Source organism: Nothoprocta perdicaria, unplaced genomic scaffold (genome assembly GCF_003342845.1).
Source record: "Nothoprocta perdicaria isolate Ctin4 unplaced genomic scaffold, notPer1 scaffold_329, whole genome shotgun sequence".
Taxonomy (NCBI): domain Eukaryota; kingdom Metazoa; phylum Chordata; class Aves; order Tinamiformes; family Tinamidae; genus Nothoprocta; species Nothoprocta perdicaria.
This window is the reverse complement of record NW_020455565.1, coordinates 665526-678987: the sequence shown is the minus strand read 5'-3', so window position 1 is coordinate 678987 and position 13462 is coordinate 665526. Positions and strand designations below refer to the sequence as shown.

General features: G+C 36.8%; 1 protein-coding gene across 1 annotated transcript in view; it reads right to left on the bottom strand.

Moving 5' to 3' along the window:
* The window catches only part of MSANTD3 (Myb/SANT DNA binding domain containing 3), a 7557-nt gene extending 7189 nt beyond the window's left edge, over positions 1–368 (bottom strand). The window contains exon 1 of the mRNA XM_026043290.1: positions 354–368. The gene's annotated coding sequence lies outside the window, so the exon portion shown is untranslated. The remainder of the gene's footprint in view (positions 1–353) is intronic.
* Between the last annotated feature and the right edge of the window lie 13094 nt (positions 369–13462).

Here is a 13462-nt window from a genome sequence, read left to right as displayed (position 1 = left end):
GCCTCGCACAAAGCGCCGGGGTGCGCAGCCCGCGCCCTCCCCCGCGCGCCGCCGGGAAGGCCTCCCCCGCCCTCACCTCCCGGGCCGCAGGTCGCCGGCTCACCCTCAGCTCCCACCAAACCCTGAGCTGGACTGCGGTTCCCCAGAGGGGCCGCAGGGCGGTGCCGGCCTCCCCCGGCCTCGCACAAGGAAGAGACCAGCCCGCGGCCCGTCGCTCACTCACGCTGGGGCCTCCCTGAGCCGCCCAGTGGAATCCCCGCCCTTCGGATTCACCCGCGATTAATCGTACACAGGGAACGGACGCGTAAAAGCCCAACATCGCCCGAAAGGGCAAAAGACGTTGTGCACCTGACCCCGGCCCGCGAGCAAAGCTCCCGGCGCAGGCGCTGCTGGAGCGGCAGCCTCAGCGAGACGCCTCGCTCGTCTTCTCGGTCCCGCGCAGGGATACGGGAGCCGCACGCACCGCACACAGACACGCGCGCTCGCTCAGTCGCCGCTGGCAGCGCCCGCGAGAGGTGGGGTCGCGGCCCCACCCCCGAGTCCCGGTGCCGCGCGAGGGCACGCCAGCGCGGGCTTTACCTCCGACAGCGGCGGGCGGGGTGCTGCGCATGTGCACGGGCTCGCCCAAGCTGGCCGGGAGGCGGGTAAGCGGCGTACGCGGGGGATTTTGCTGCTTCGCGGTGCCCGCTTCGTGGCTCATTTCCTTCCACGGACACGGGGGCTCAAGCCCCGGCCTCAGGTTTCCCATCGTTGTCCTGGGGAGGCCTAGTTCTGCGCATCAAAGGACGCCCTTCCTCCTCACGCCATGTGCCCACAACCCCTCTCGCGCTGGGAGAACGGCTCTGGCTGCCGGCCGCGTAACTGCGGGTGCGCGAGAGCCGCTCTCGGGGGCGTTCAGTCACCCGCAGGCGTTCTCCTGCGGACGGAGGAGAAGGAGAGCTTGCTGGCGCCTGCTTCGGCGGGAAGAGCAGCTCCGTGTGGGCCTGTAGGAAGGAGCACGTTCGGGCACGGGAGGGTGCCTGCAGATACTCGTGTGCAGTGATCCATCGTTATCTTTGTGTCTTTCTGCGTCAGGCCCGTAGGTGCGGGAGCAGGTGGGCTGCCAGGGTGTCCGTCCTGGTGGCGCCAGTACCATGGCCCATCAACCAAGGAGTGTCGGCATGGCTGTCTTTGCCCGAATCACCTCAGGATGTGGTCCCAGGGCTGAGTCGCTGTCACCATGCCTCTGCGCAGAGTTTATAGCTTTGGGCTATAAATGTAGCTATAAGTAAAGCTACATTGTGGTATGGGAATGGGAGCATGTTTAAGGAAAAAAACTGCTCTTAATAGTGTTAAAAATAATTATATGGGGCTCTGCATGCCTGTCTGTTGTTCCTGTGTCTAATCTGCCCTTGTATGTCTATCTGAATCCTAGGAAAGAAAGGGAAGTGTTAAATACTTTGTTTTTTTTTTTTTTTTTTAGGGTGTGTGGCTTTCATGAGAGAATCTCTTAAAATAATTCATTCCAAGAGATTCCCTCTGAAAATAAAAATAATTCATTTGCTTTTCCATGCTACCCTCAGTTCTCAATCTGAAAATGTAATCAAGTTCTCCTCAAAAGTACCACAATTAGTCTGGAGATCTAAAGGTTTAGTGGAAACAAAGATGAGAAATAAGTTAAAACTAACAATTAAACAAATGGAAGGAAAATCTAAATATTTTGTGAAGTTAAAATAATAGTTTGTGATCTTTTTGTAGTTTTCCTAGAGATTCCATATCATCTAAAGATTAAATATGGATATGGAAGCTGAGATAAGCAATTAAATCCTTCCTACTGTACTGTTCTTTGGTGAACGTCTTAACTAACACAAAGCAGTTTTGCTAGAAAAAAATTTTTGAACTAATTTTGCACTAATATTGGATTAAGCCTGGACTCTTCATGGTTTTTTTCTGTCTCTTGAGCAATATTAACACTGAATCAGTATTCTGTTTCTTCTTGTAAGTTTTTGAACCTGTTTTGGAATTGATACTTCTCTACCATGTTCACCCTCTCCAGGGAAGATTTCTGTTTGCAAGTATAGAATAAGAGAATAGCTAAAATCTGACATACTTCAGTTATTTGGAACCTGTTCAGAAGAGCAATTGGTTGCAACTGATAGGGCTAACGATTTGCCTTGCCACTTCCCTTTTATCTGCATCTAACTTGCTGCCAGCAGTGGGCTCCGCCCTCTAAGTATTGACAAATTGTGTCTTCCTTATATAGGTTGGTATGGAAAATTTAATTTGGAGAAGGAAGTGTTTTAAAGTTCTTCCTCCACTTTTAACCTTAGTCTCTTAATTCAGCTGCTGCAGGCCTGGGGCATGTGATTCCCAGATATCTTGGCTTCTTTCAGATTCTTGATCCAATGAATGAAATTTTGGAAGCTGAAGCAAAGCAGTGGCATTGTTTTGGGTATGTGTTTAGGATGTGGACTCTAGCGGGTAAGCAGGATCTTCAAGGGGCTTTAACTTCTAACTACATTCCAATGCTACTGGCTTTTTCAATTTTCTTTGTTTAAAATTCTGCATTTTCAATTGTAACTGTCTAAAAGACGTTTCTAACTGTAACTGTCCTTAAAAGACATCACTGGCTTGAATTGACTCTGTTCCTTTGTGGCATACTACTGTAAACTGTAGATATGTTTAAATCTACCTGTGACTCCTTTAGTTTGATAGCTTGGCAGTCCTCTTATTTTTAGAATATCTGTTTTTAGCCTATATCATTTTTTCAAGCCTTTAGCACAACATTCCTGCAACAATATTGCAAGAGGTGAGTTTTTTTTCTTTAATATGTATTTCATATGTTAGACTAAATATTTTTGTGAAATCCTTATGAACTTAAAAATTCAGTAGTTTTCTGTTTCCAGACACCATGAGAGACAGTGAACTTCAGAATCCTAAGTAACAACTAACTGTAAAGTTTTTCATTGATGTTCTGCAAATACAAAGCCTATTAACATGCATGGTTTGATAGGCTATAGCTCCTAATGCTAACTGACCTACTGTGGCCATGACAGTTGTTCCCATCCTGACATGTATGACACAGATGTTGGCTTATTTGTGCTAGGGATTCAGAATTAGAATGGTCAGTCAGCTTTGGGTCTCTGTTCAGCTATTGCTAAGCTAATTCATCCTGTGTTTCTGGATTTAGCAGGCCTGCAGTGTCATGTAAGGATGAAGACTCTGGTGTGATTTTGCAACCCAAGGCATGTAGTTTTATGTGGCTTTCCTTTGACTATGAAGGCATTTCACTTGAAATCCCATATTTCTCTTGGGATGAACCTCTTGCTTTGTACTGCCTTCAATGTATTAAACTCTTGCTTTTAAGTCCTTTCTAAACTCAAGATGAGGTGAAAGTTCCTGCATGCAGGTTCTGCATGTTTGTGCTGTTGCCACTACTTGGTGCACAGGAAAGCTGTGGCCCAGATAACTAGATACTAGAGACTGAAAAATCTGAGTTTGTATTGAGGATATGATTATCTTGGACACAGATTCCATACTGGAATACAGAGAAAAGGGCATGATGGACTTGTGGTTAGGATGTAGTAGGAAGATGTAGCTCTTTGTCATGTAACTATTTTTGCACAGAACTTGCATATTTTGGGAAGCCTTTCTGCCTTAGCACCTTGATCATATTGTAGTTTTGTATATGACAAATTTTTGGAAGTCCCACTTCTATGATTCTCCCTATAAATATATTATTATTTTCCTGTCATTTTCCTTGGATCTGCACATACCTGTCAAGCTTGCTTTAGACAAATTATTTCATGGAAGTTCAATGGACATGGAAAAACTGAACCATTTTTCTAAATGGATGCAAGAAACAGGAATGCAAAAAGTCATACTAATGTGGGCAACTGGGAGTTAAAAACTTATTGTTGTATATGTAATAGATGCATTAAAAACTTTGGAAAGAATTTAAGAACCTAAAGATGACTTTGCTTTATTAAGGCTTGTATTATTTGGCTGCTTGTCTGCTGAAGATAATAGGAAGGCGCATTAAGACCAGAAATAATTTAGTATTAGACACTTATGTGCATATTGTATAAGCTCTTCAAGGGCAAAAATATGTTTCTGTTTTTGTTCCTTAAAAAGGAAGATTAAATTGCAGCTCCTGATGGCAGAAATCCTAAATATTGTGATATTCAAGTTTGTTGTTTTAAAATCTTAGATTTTTAGGGAGTAGACCTTTATTTCTGCATTTGTTCATTCACATGAACTTAGACACAATCTCTTCTATTCCTGTTCTGAATTGGCCCAGCCATAAATCAGTTGTGACTGGAAAATTGCATTGTTATGAGTGGAGCAGGCTCCTAATTGCTCACCTTTTGTTAGATTTTATAGCTTCATTTAGCAACAGATTGTGGATATAGAATCTACATTATGTGTTGGGTTTTTTTCCTCAAAATGTGCAGTACCAGATGTTTAGCTAGTTTTATAACTTTACCACTGTATTTATTACAGTGTAAGATAGAGCTTAGTTTTGTACATTAATATTGTGAGAAAAAAAGTTGCAGCCTTGTGTCTTATATTCTGAATTAATACAAACAGATACTTGTTTCAGAATTTATATCTGTTTAATAAATGCAAAATCAGATTTAAATAAGAGGCAATTTAGGGAAAAAAAAGTCTTGTGTATCTCTGTTTAATATTGTTTCTGTTCAGGTAGTGCTGTGGTGCTATTGTTACTTTATTTGATTAATAGTTAAACCTTTGCATTCTTACTTTTGAATATTAAATCTTTTTCTTCCTCTCACTCTTCCCTTTGGGTGGCTAATGACTTGGTAAATAAGGTTGAAGAAGCACTGCAAGTTGATGGTGTTGTTAAGTGCAAAAATTCTTCCTACTCTGTACCTTTCTCTCTTGCCTCAATTTAGTTCTTTATGAAACAAAAAGAATAACAGACCAAATCAGAAGAGTACTTTAAGACTTGTCTTGTGTTCTTTAATGATGTAGCTAGGTAATTCTACAGATATTAAACAATAATTTGTGTAAGGAATGTGAAAATTTTATTTAAAATATACTAGCTACAATACTAATGATTACCTACATTGAAGTTTTCAGAATCTTCAAAGAATTCAAGATCTTCAAAACCTTCAAATACGCTAAAATGGATGCTTTCGATATATATACATACTACTATACCTACATACTAGTATATAGCATGTAGAAATGTTTTCTGTATGTACTTTTTTATTGGCTCGAGAAAGAGCTTATTAAAATTTTTTTAGGTAGCTCAACTAAAGTATTATTAGGTAAAATAAATCATTAAGACTTCCACAGGTCTGTAGTTCCCATAAGAATGAAGGTATAGTCATGTTCATCATTGTTCCCCTACTTCTGTTTCACAATGCACCAAAAATGTATTTTTGAAATACATTTGAAAGTTGTCATCCAAGTATGCATTGGCATTGTACCTAGCACATCTGGGGCATTACGTCATGTAAATATGACTAAAGAAAAAAGAAATAGATGAAGTATTAGCAGCTTGGATACCCCAAAGTGTTTATAGGTAAATTAGTAGATACTTACCATGTCCTTTTCTTGTGTCATTATGCCAGAGTTTAAGTGACCACAATATGCTCTCTGCTATTAAGCCTTTTTATCTTTGTAATGCTTGATTTTCTTTTTAGTGCCTTTAACCTTACTTTTCATTGAGGTTATTTTAGAAGGCTGGTGGTAAAGCAGCAAGTGTCATTGAATTTATAGAAAAGAGCTGGGACTTTGATCAGTTGTTAAGACAGTTTATTTTGGGAGTTAAGTAATCTTTTGATTATTTTCAGCTTTTATAAATACTGTAACCAAAAACTTAGTCTTTCAGACAAAAATGAGTTTTTCTGATGCAGTTATCCAGTTTTAATCACTCCTGCTATCATCATCTGTTTCGGGTTTATTGTGAGGCTTAGACTCTGCTTCTTACCAACTGTTTTGTTACGCTTGTTATTCTCTTACAGCAGAATAAGGGATCAACTTCTGATGGGAGGAAGATGTTTAAGAGACAAAAAAATGCAGGTTGCTTTCCAAGCTTGCCCTTAAGCAACATTTCCATGAACTGCATGTGCTTTTGGTGCCTTTTTGGGTGGTAGAATGCTGAGCTTCTTCCTGTTCTTTCTAGTGTCCTATAGTGCATTAGTATGTTAACAACCTTCTATGGATAGATACTTGTTTTCGTTTTGGGCTTGGCATGTACTCCAGAGCACACCACATCTCTGTACCAAATTCTTCAATTTTTCAAATTCTTTAAATTCTTCAACAGGTCATGTAACCATTTCTGTTGCATGCCTTTCTTAAGGGTCTGCAACTCCAGCCCTCTCGCATCATGTGCATGTAGGTAGAAGAAATATTTGATTGGAGAAAGGAGAGCTGCTGAGCTTCTGAGAAAGGCAGAAAGGTTAACTACCCTAGCAGGCATCTTGGGAACCAGCAGTTTAAGCATCTCCGGTTTAGTTAGTTAAACTGAATTACTGTGATGTATTGACTTAAAGTTGCTCCAAAATAAAGCTTTCTTCACTATATAATGAAAGATATTTGCACTGTAATAAATCAGTGAGATTTTTTCCCTTACTACATGTTTTTTATGTAAGTTATGAATAATTTGAACTTTAATTCAAGCCACTGCTTAATGATTTAGTAATGTAACACGTTTAAATCCATGTTGCCTAATAAGTTGTGCTTTGGTATTCTTTTCCATCTGCTTCACAGACAGCTTTTGTTGGGTACAAATGTTGTTGGTTCATGTATTTCCAAAAATACTCATAGTACATTCAAGACTAAATGTAACGTATCTATCTCAACAGAAACTCAGACAGTGTTTTAAAAACATCTATTCTCATGCCAAAATCATTTTTTTTATCTTAAAAAAACCCCAACACTTAGTTAAAATTACAGGTGGCTTAGGGGAGCAAAACCCATAAAACTTCCTGGTAATGGTAAGATATTTAATATATTAAAAAAAGTTTATGTGTGTATGTATATATATATATTTTAAAAAGATAGAAATCTTTCTCGATATAACATTGTAAGTGAACTCTGTAGCTTACAGGCCATTAGGAATTCATTTCTTTTCATTGTATTTTCAATCTGTAGTAATAAACAGTAAAAATACTTGAAGCAATACTCAAACAAAATGCTATAAAAAGGGTGGAAGTCAGATTTTGGGGAAACTGCTTCACAATAACAGACTTAATTTGTGATATTTGACCCTCTGTGAAAACTGATAGATGGATAATGTGGAATTAATATTTTTTTAAAAAGAAAAGAAAGAAAGGAAAATCTTTTATCATGCAGTGCGAACTGAGCCAGAAAGGTTTCATGGACAGACCTTGGAAATACAGCTTAATACATTCAGAACCTGCACTTGGTGATGAGATAGTGTAACTGTTGGCTTGTGCGATGTATGCATCTGTAGAGCATTGAGTAACTTTTAAAATGTAAAATTAGATGACTTAGTAAGATGTTATTAAACATTTATATAGAATATTTATTAAAGTGGAACAAAAATGACTCATCTCAGTGACAAAATTATTGTGTTTAGTACTGAATGGTTTTGATTAGGATAAATATCCACAGGTTGAGAGCATGGTCTAGAAATAATCCAAATGGAGGAAGACTTTGAGAGAGTCTTTGACTTAAATGATCATTACTATTGTAATGTTATTGCTGATCTTTAAATTTGCCTGTTCTGTTGGAGGAGGGAGAGTGAGAGAGAAATATGAACTACATGAGCATGTATTAGAATGTTTAAAAATACATTTTAGTCTGTGTATGTGTGTGACAGAATGTGTGACAGAATTATTGCTAATATTCATTGAAACTGGTTTTTTTTTTTTTTTTTTTATTATTCTAAGTTCTGAGTGGTAAACCTGAGACATCTTAAATGTGTTCATATTTACAACTTTAGTGTTTAGGAACCCTAGACACCCAAAAGCTAAAATAACTGATGATTTTGAAAATCTTGATTCATGCCTGACATATAATAACAATTTCTTTTAATGTCTATTTTGTTACTAGTACTAATTATTTGTTTCTTGGACATCAAAAAATAAAAGAGCTTGTTTCAATAAACGTCAGATTTCCTAACTTTTTAACTACATATTTAACTATGTAAATGCATAGAGCTTAATTGAATACCAATCAAAAGACCATTTCCTTTTTTTTTTCTGTGAATGTCAAGTGTACCACTGTAAAACAGGACTGCTTAATATGTTCATGCATGCTTATACCTCCAAGCATAGACAGGCATACCTTGTAAGTTTTTATAATGAAGATGTTGTTCTGATGTAGTGATTTAGATAGAGAATGTATTAGCCATTTTTTGACATTTTTTTTAAAGCTCATTTGTAAGGTTTTATGAAAATGGCTATGTTGGTGTTACAGCCTTGCAACTTGATTTAAAGTTCAATAGCAGATATAAAAATTCGTCACATTAATAATGTGTATGCCTCTCTGTTGCTAGCACTGAGTTGTCAGCTTCTTTTGAGTTCATGGACAGAAATGCCAGTAATAAAATCAAGAAGTATGATTGGCTAAAGTAGACTTCAAAATCAAAACTGTATATTATCTTGAAGAATTAGATCGATGAAAAAATATCTTGTCTTTCAGATTCTTTGTGGCCATGATCCCTTTAGTCTGAAGGAACATGATATGTATTGAATAGTCTTTGTAGACTGTCTCTATGACAAGGAAAAAAATAGTGTGTGCTATTCCCAGTTATGTGGCTGGGCAAGCTATGTAACTTCTGAGACTGTTTTCCACTTTAAATATTTGCAGAACTCTTAGTGTTCCTTTCTGTCCTTAAATATTTATGTCTATTTTACTTTGGAAGTATTGATATTTTTTTCCAGTATATTTAGTGAAGCGGTAGCATCTATTTTTGGATGTTTACCTGAATGTATTTAAATGGTCTTTAACAAAGTGGAGGAAGCAGTACTTTGGTAAGTATTTTGTTATTTTTCATTAAAGGTTTGGTATTTTATCCCATGTACAAGTTGAAGTTATATGCTGTCTGGATCAGCCAATTTAGCTGGATATGCTGGGTGAGATACGTAAAAGATTGCTGCTTTTGATGTTTGTAGCTCTTGGTTTTCTTGGTTACTTTAAATTCTATTTCTGACAGTTCTGATTCTTACATTTGTTTACTGTACATATCTTTATTGTAAAAATAAAATACAAGGACAGCTGTCAAATCATGCATGTAGTATACCCTTGCAGCTATGAAGGCTGCCTGTTAACTGGCAGCGTGAATAGGAGTATAGACAACAGATTAAGGGAAGTGATTATTCCAGTGTACTTGACATTGATTAGACTATATTTAGAATTCTGTGTCCATTTTTGTGCCCCCCTAAAAAGAAAATATATTGATGAAATATAGCAAGTCTAGGGCAGAACTGTCCAGATGGTCAGGGGCCTGCAACACTTGCTTGTGAAGAGAGACTGAGGGTTGTTCAGCCTCAAGAAGAGAGGGTTGTGGAGATCTAGCCTTGTAATACCTCAGAGGAATTTATTGGGAAGACAGTACTGATCTGACATGCATGGCAGAGGGTAAATTGAAACATAACTTGAAAGAAGAGAGGTTCCTATTTTACAGTTTTCCACTGTGGCCACAGTCGAGCATTGGGGCAGGTCAGGTTGCTCAGAGATTTTTTTATTATTTTATTTTTATTATTATTTTTTTTTAAGATCCATGCAAACAAAGCCATCAGTGCTTGGATCAGAGTTCAGTGTAGACCTTGCTGAAAGCCGGACTCCTCACTTACTCTGTGATTCCATACACAAAACTTTCAACAAGTTTTGTTTCTTCTATCTGCAAGTTGATTTTTTTTCTCCCATGGATAATAGCTTTGCTGGATCTGAAAAGAGGTTCATAGGGGGGGTCACTTCCAAGATTTGCATTTTCTTATTTTCTAGAAACAACATTATCTTGAGATAGCACAATCTGATGAAGTTAAAGGCTTGAAACTGTAAGCAAAGGTTAGGCAAGTTGAATTAACAATTGAGAAGAAAGAGGGAAGAGAAGAAATAAAGGTACATTAAAAATTCCAGAAGTTGCATATTAATAAATAATCAAAAAGTAATTGTTTTTATGGTTGGGAGATCTCCTTGGAATGGTAAACAAATCTTGCTCTTCCGCTTTCATTACAAATGCTTTTTGCCCTTTTATTTATCTTCTGAGATTACTCTGGACACCATTTTCCATTAGTCACTCCATCATATCTATTTCCCCTTGTATGGAATAGTGTGTTAGCGGAGTCTGTAGAGATAGGTTTTTGGAGTGTACAAATACGAAATCTTTATATTAACACATAATGACTTTCCAGCAGGAGCATGTTTCTATGCGGAAAATACTTCTTGTTTGTAGGAAAATATCTTTATGACTTTTTCATAATTAATTTCTGTTTTGTTAGCACCCTGTGACAATTCACAGAGGCACTAAGTAGAAATGTCACCATTGCGAAAGGAAGAGTAGGAATTTACAGGTGACTGTGAGTTTATTAACAGTGTAATGGGATGGCAGGAGTGCCATGTTCTTAAATTCTATTGGAGTTGCACACTCAGAAGCATATTCTCAGAGATATCTTCATACTACTTTTTGTTGATGATGATTTTATTGCAATAGTGTTTAGAAATGTTAATGATTGGTGTCCGGTCAGGTTATTGGCACAAATTCTCCTTGAGGTATATCTTGCCGATGGGATTATGGCAACTTGATAATGAAGCATAGTGTTTCTTATGTCATTAAATGAAAAAATTCTTCTGTGTCATTAAATTTGCAGTCTGTATCAATTTAAGTGTTTATCAACAGCCTGCTTGTTCAGCACTTCTTCTTGGTAGCGAGGCCTCTTGTCACTGTGCTTAGTTTGTGTAGGCTGCATCTTGGTTTCAAAGTGGTGTTCTCAAACTACTAGGTTTTCTCTAAAACTACTAGGCTTTTTATTTCATCAGGACTTGCCCATCTGAAATAGACACATATTTCTTCTCATGCTGTAGTATCATGGTTGGGCTTAAAGGATGCTAACTTATATTGATAAGATTTTTTGATTAAAAAGGGTATGGGTGTATAGGAAGATGAAGGTTTTCTTCAAGAGTGAATGAATGCTTTTCTCCCGAGGACTTAAAAGAGTATTATTCTCTTTTATTAACTTGGCATACTGCAACTTGTGGAGATTGGTAAGCATTAGCGTTGTGTAGAAGAATGTCTACTGATTTTTAAAGCCACTGAATGGAGAATGAGGAAAGAATAGAGGGGCAAAATCCTTCCGCTGTAGCCTCTAGTTTTGGCATCTATTAAGAGAATCAATAGGTATCACTTGTGTACAAGATCAGAACTTTGCTAAATTATGAAGGACTTAGCTCTCAGCAAAGTTTCAGATGTTTAAATCTGATGTTTGTTTGCATACAGGCTATTGTTTGGAGGCAAATCCACAACATGACATGTGACTAATATGCCTGTATATAGAATGTCTATATACCACATGCATATAGATATCTGTTTGTATAGATGATGTGTCTAAATGCCTGTTAAACTTATAGGAAAGCCATAATTCTACTCTGTCTGACTTTATGTAATGATGCCATGTAGCTTTTCTGATATTGAAAGTAGCTTTCCAGTAAGGGGGATGAAAAAGGGGAAGGTTGCAGTGGGGAGAGAGAGGAGGAGAGAGATTTCAGATTCTCAACCGAAACACATCTGTATGCTCTTTTTATTTTTAAACTATTAAAAAAAAATGAATTGACTTTTTAACCCACCTTTCTCATTCGGATTTCCAATAGACTCAAAATTGTGTATTTAGTTGAACTTCTTATTCATGAATATAGAAATAATTAATTATATCTGTGTTTGTTTTGTTTTTCAGGGACAATTTCATTGCTTCCACAACAAATCTACCTTGATTTAAGAAATTCTTATATAGACTGTGCATAAGTTAGTTTTTTTAGCTCTACGAAAAATATTTCATTACAAAAGGTAAGCATTCATGTATATGCCTTTTTGAATATCTATTCAGGGTGTTAAATCTCTCTGGTACTACTGGTTATGTGTCTTCTTTAAAAAGAAATATTTAATGATATACCTGTGTAATTGTTTTATCCACAGACTAGATAACATAAGCGGACTTTATTTTTAGATTGTTGTGGCTGCTACAATTATAAGGAGGAGATGACAAGAATGTGAATATGTGCTTAGTGGGAGGCAAGTTTTATTTTCCTAACTTGAGTAAACCATCTTTGTCCTAAGATAGTTTGATTAAGGGCATATTAAAAGATTTGGTCAGTTTACTTAAGTTTTACGTTAAGTTTTATGTTTTATGCATTTATATATGTTTTGAACTTCAAAGGTTCCTATTGAAGTTTTTATATATGAGCAAGTTTTTCCATGAAAAACAGAACTAGAGATCTATTTAATTTTTTACTTAATTTTATGGGTTTATATTCCCTCTTCCACTTTCCATCCTTGTGCTTTACAGGGTTCATTAGTTTTTTTTTATGTAATTATCAGCTGTAGTCCCTGGAGTGCCAGCTACTGATCAGCGTTCTGGTGAACTGGATGAAATGAGCAGATAATGCTGTTGGAACTCCATGTGTACATTTAATTTGCAGTCTAGAAAGACAGGTGAAATACTTGAAATCTAGATTCAGCTGCTATTTGTGAAAGAAAACTTGTTCCTGTTTTATCAGGATCTCATAAAGCTGTAGGAATGTAGTATATGCAAAATTTCTCCAGTGTTTAATCTTTCATACTTGTTGTATGTTATCCAGAAAGACAAGAAGTAAAATTGCTTGCTTATTTATGAAATGACAAAATTCTCACAGCTGTGTTGATGCAGAGATTTGAATTAAAACTATCATACTTAATTTTACTGCAATGTATATGTAAACTTGTATTTTGAAGTAATTCAATAGAAGTAATGAAGAGATTGTTTTTATAGCTATCTAGATTAGTAGTGTCATACTTTGAATAGGAAAGGTTAACATTTTGAATCTAGGAAGGTATATTGAAACAAGTTGAATTTAATCAATTTAGGTTTAGTCACTATGAATTTTTGGTTAATGTATCTAACTTTGCATAGGCTGTGTAACATTCTGCTGCATTTTTAATATTTATATATGACCAATACCAAGATATAAAATATTAAAACTTAATTTGTAGTTCCTATTAAATATTCAGTTGCATAATGTTTTCAAAATTGTTCTTAACGTTTAGAACTTATAATACAGAGAAACAGCTGGTTAAGGTTTTCATGTGCAATTTCAGAACCCTTATAATTATTTTTAATATTTTGTACAAAGAAATGTCAATTTTGTAATATATCAAGCAAATTCACTAATTCAATACATGTTACAAATGCAGAACTAAATAAAAAAAAGAATGAACATTGTGTAAATGAAGAAACTTATGCTTGGCTGTAGGCTTAAAGTCGAAAGAGAATTAAGATTCAATCTAAATGCA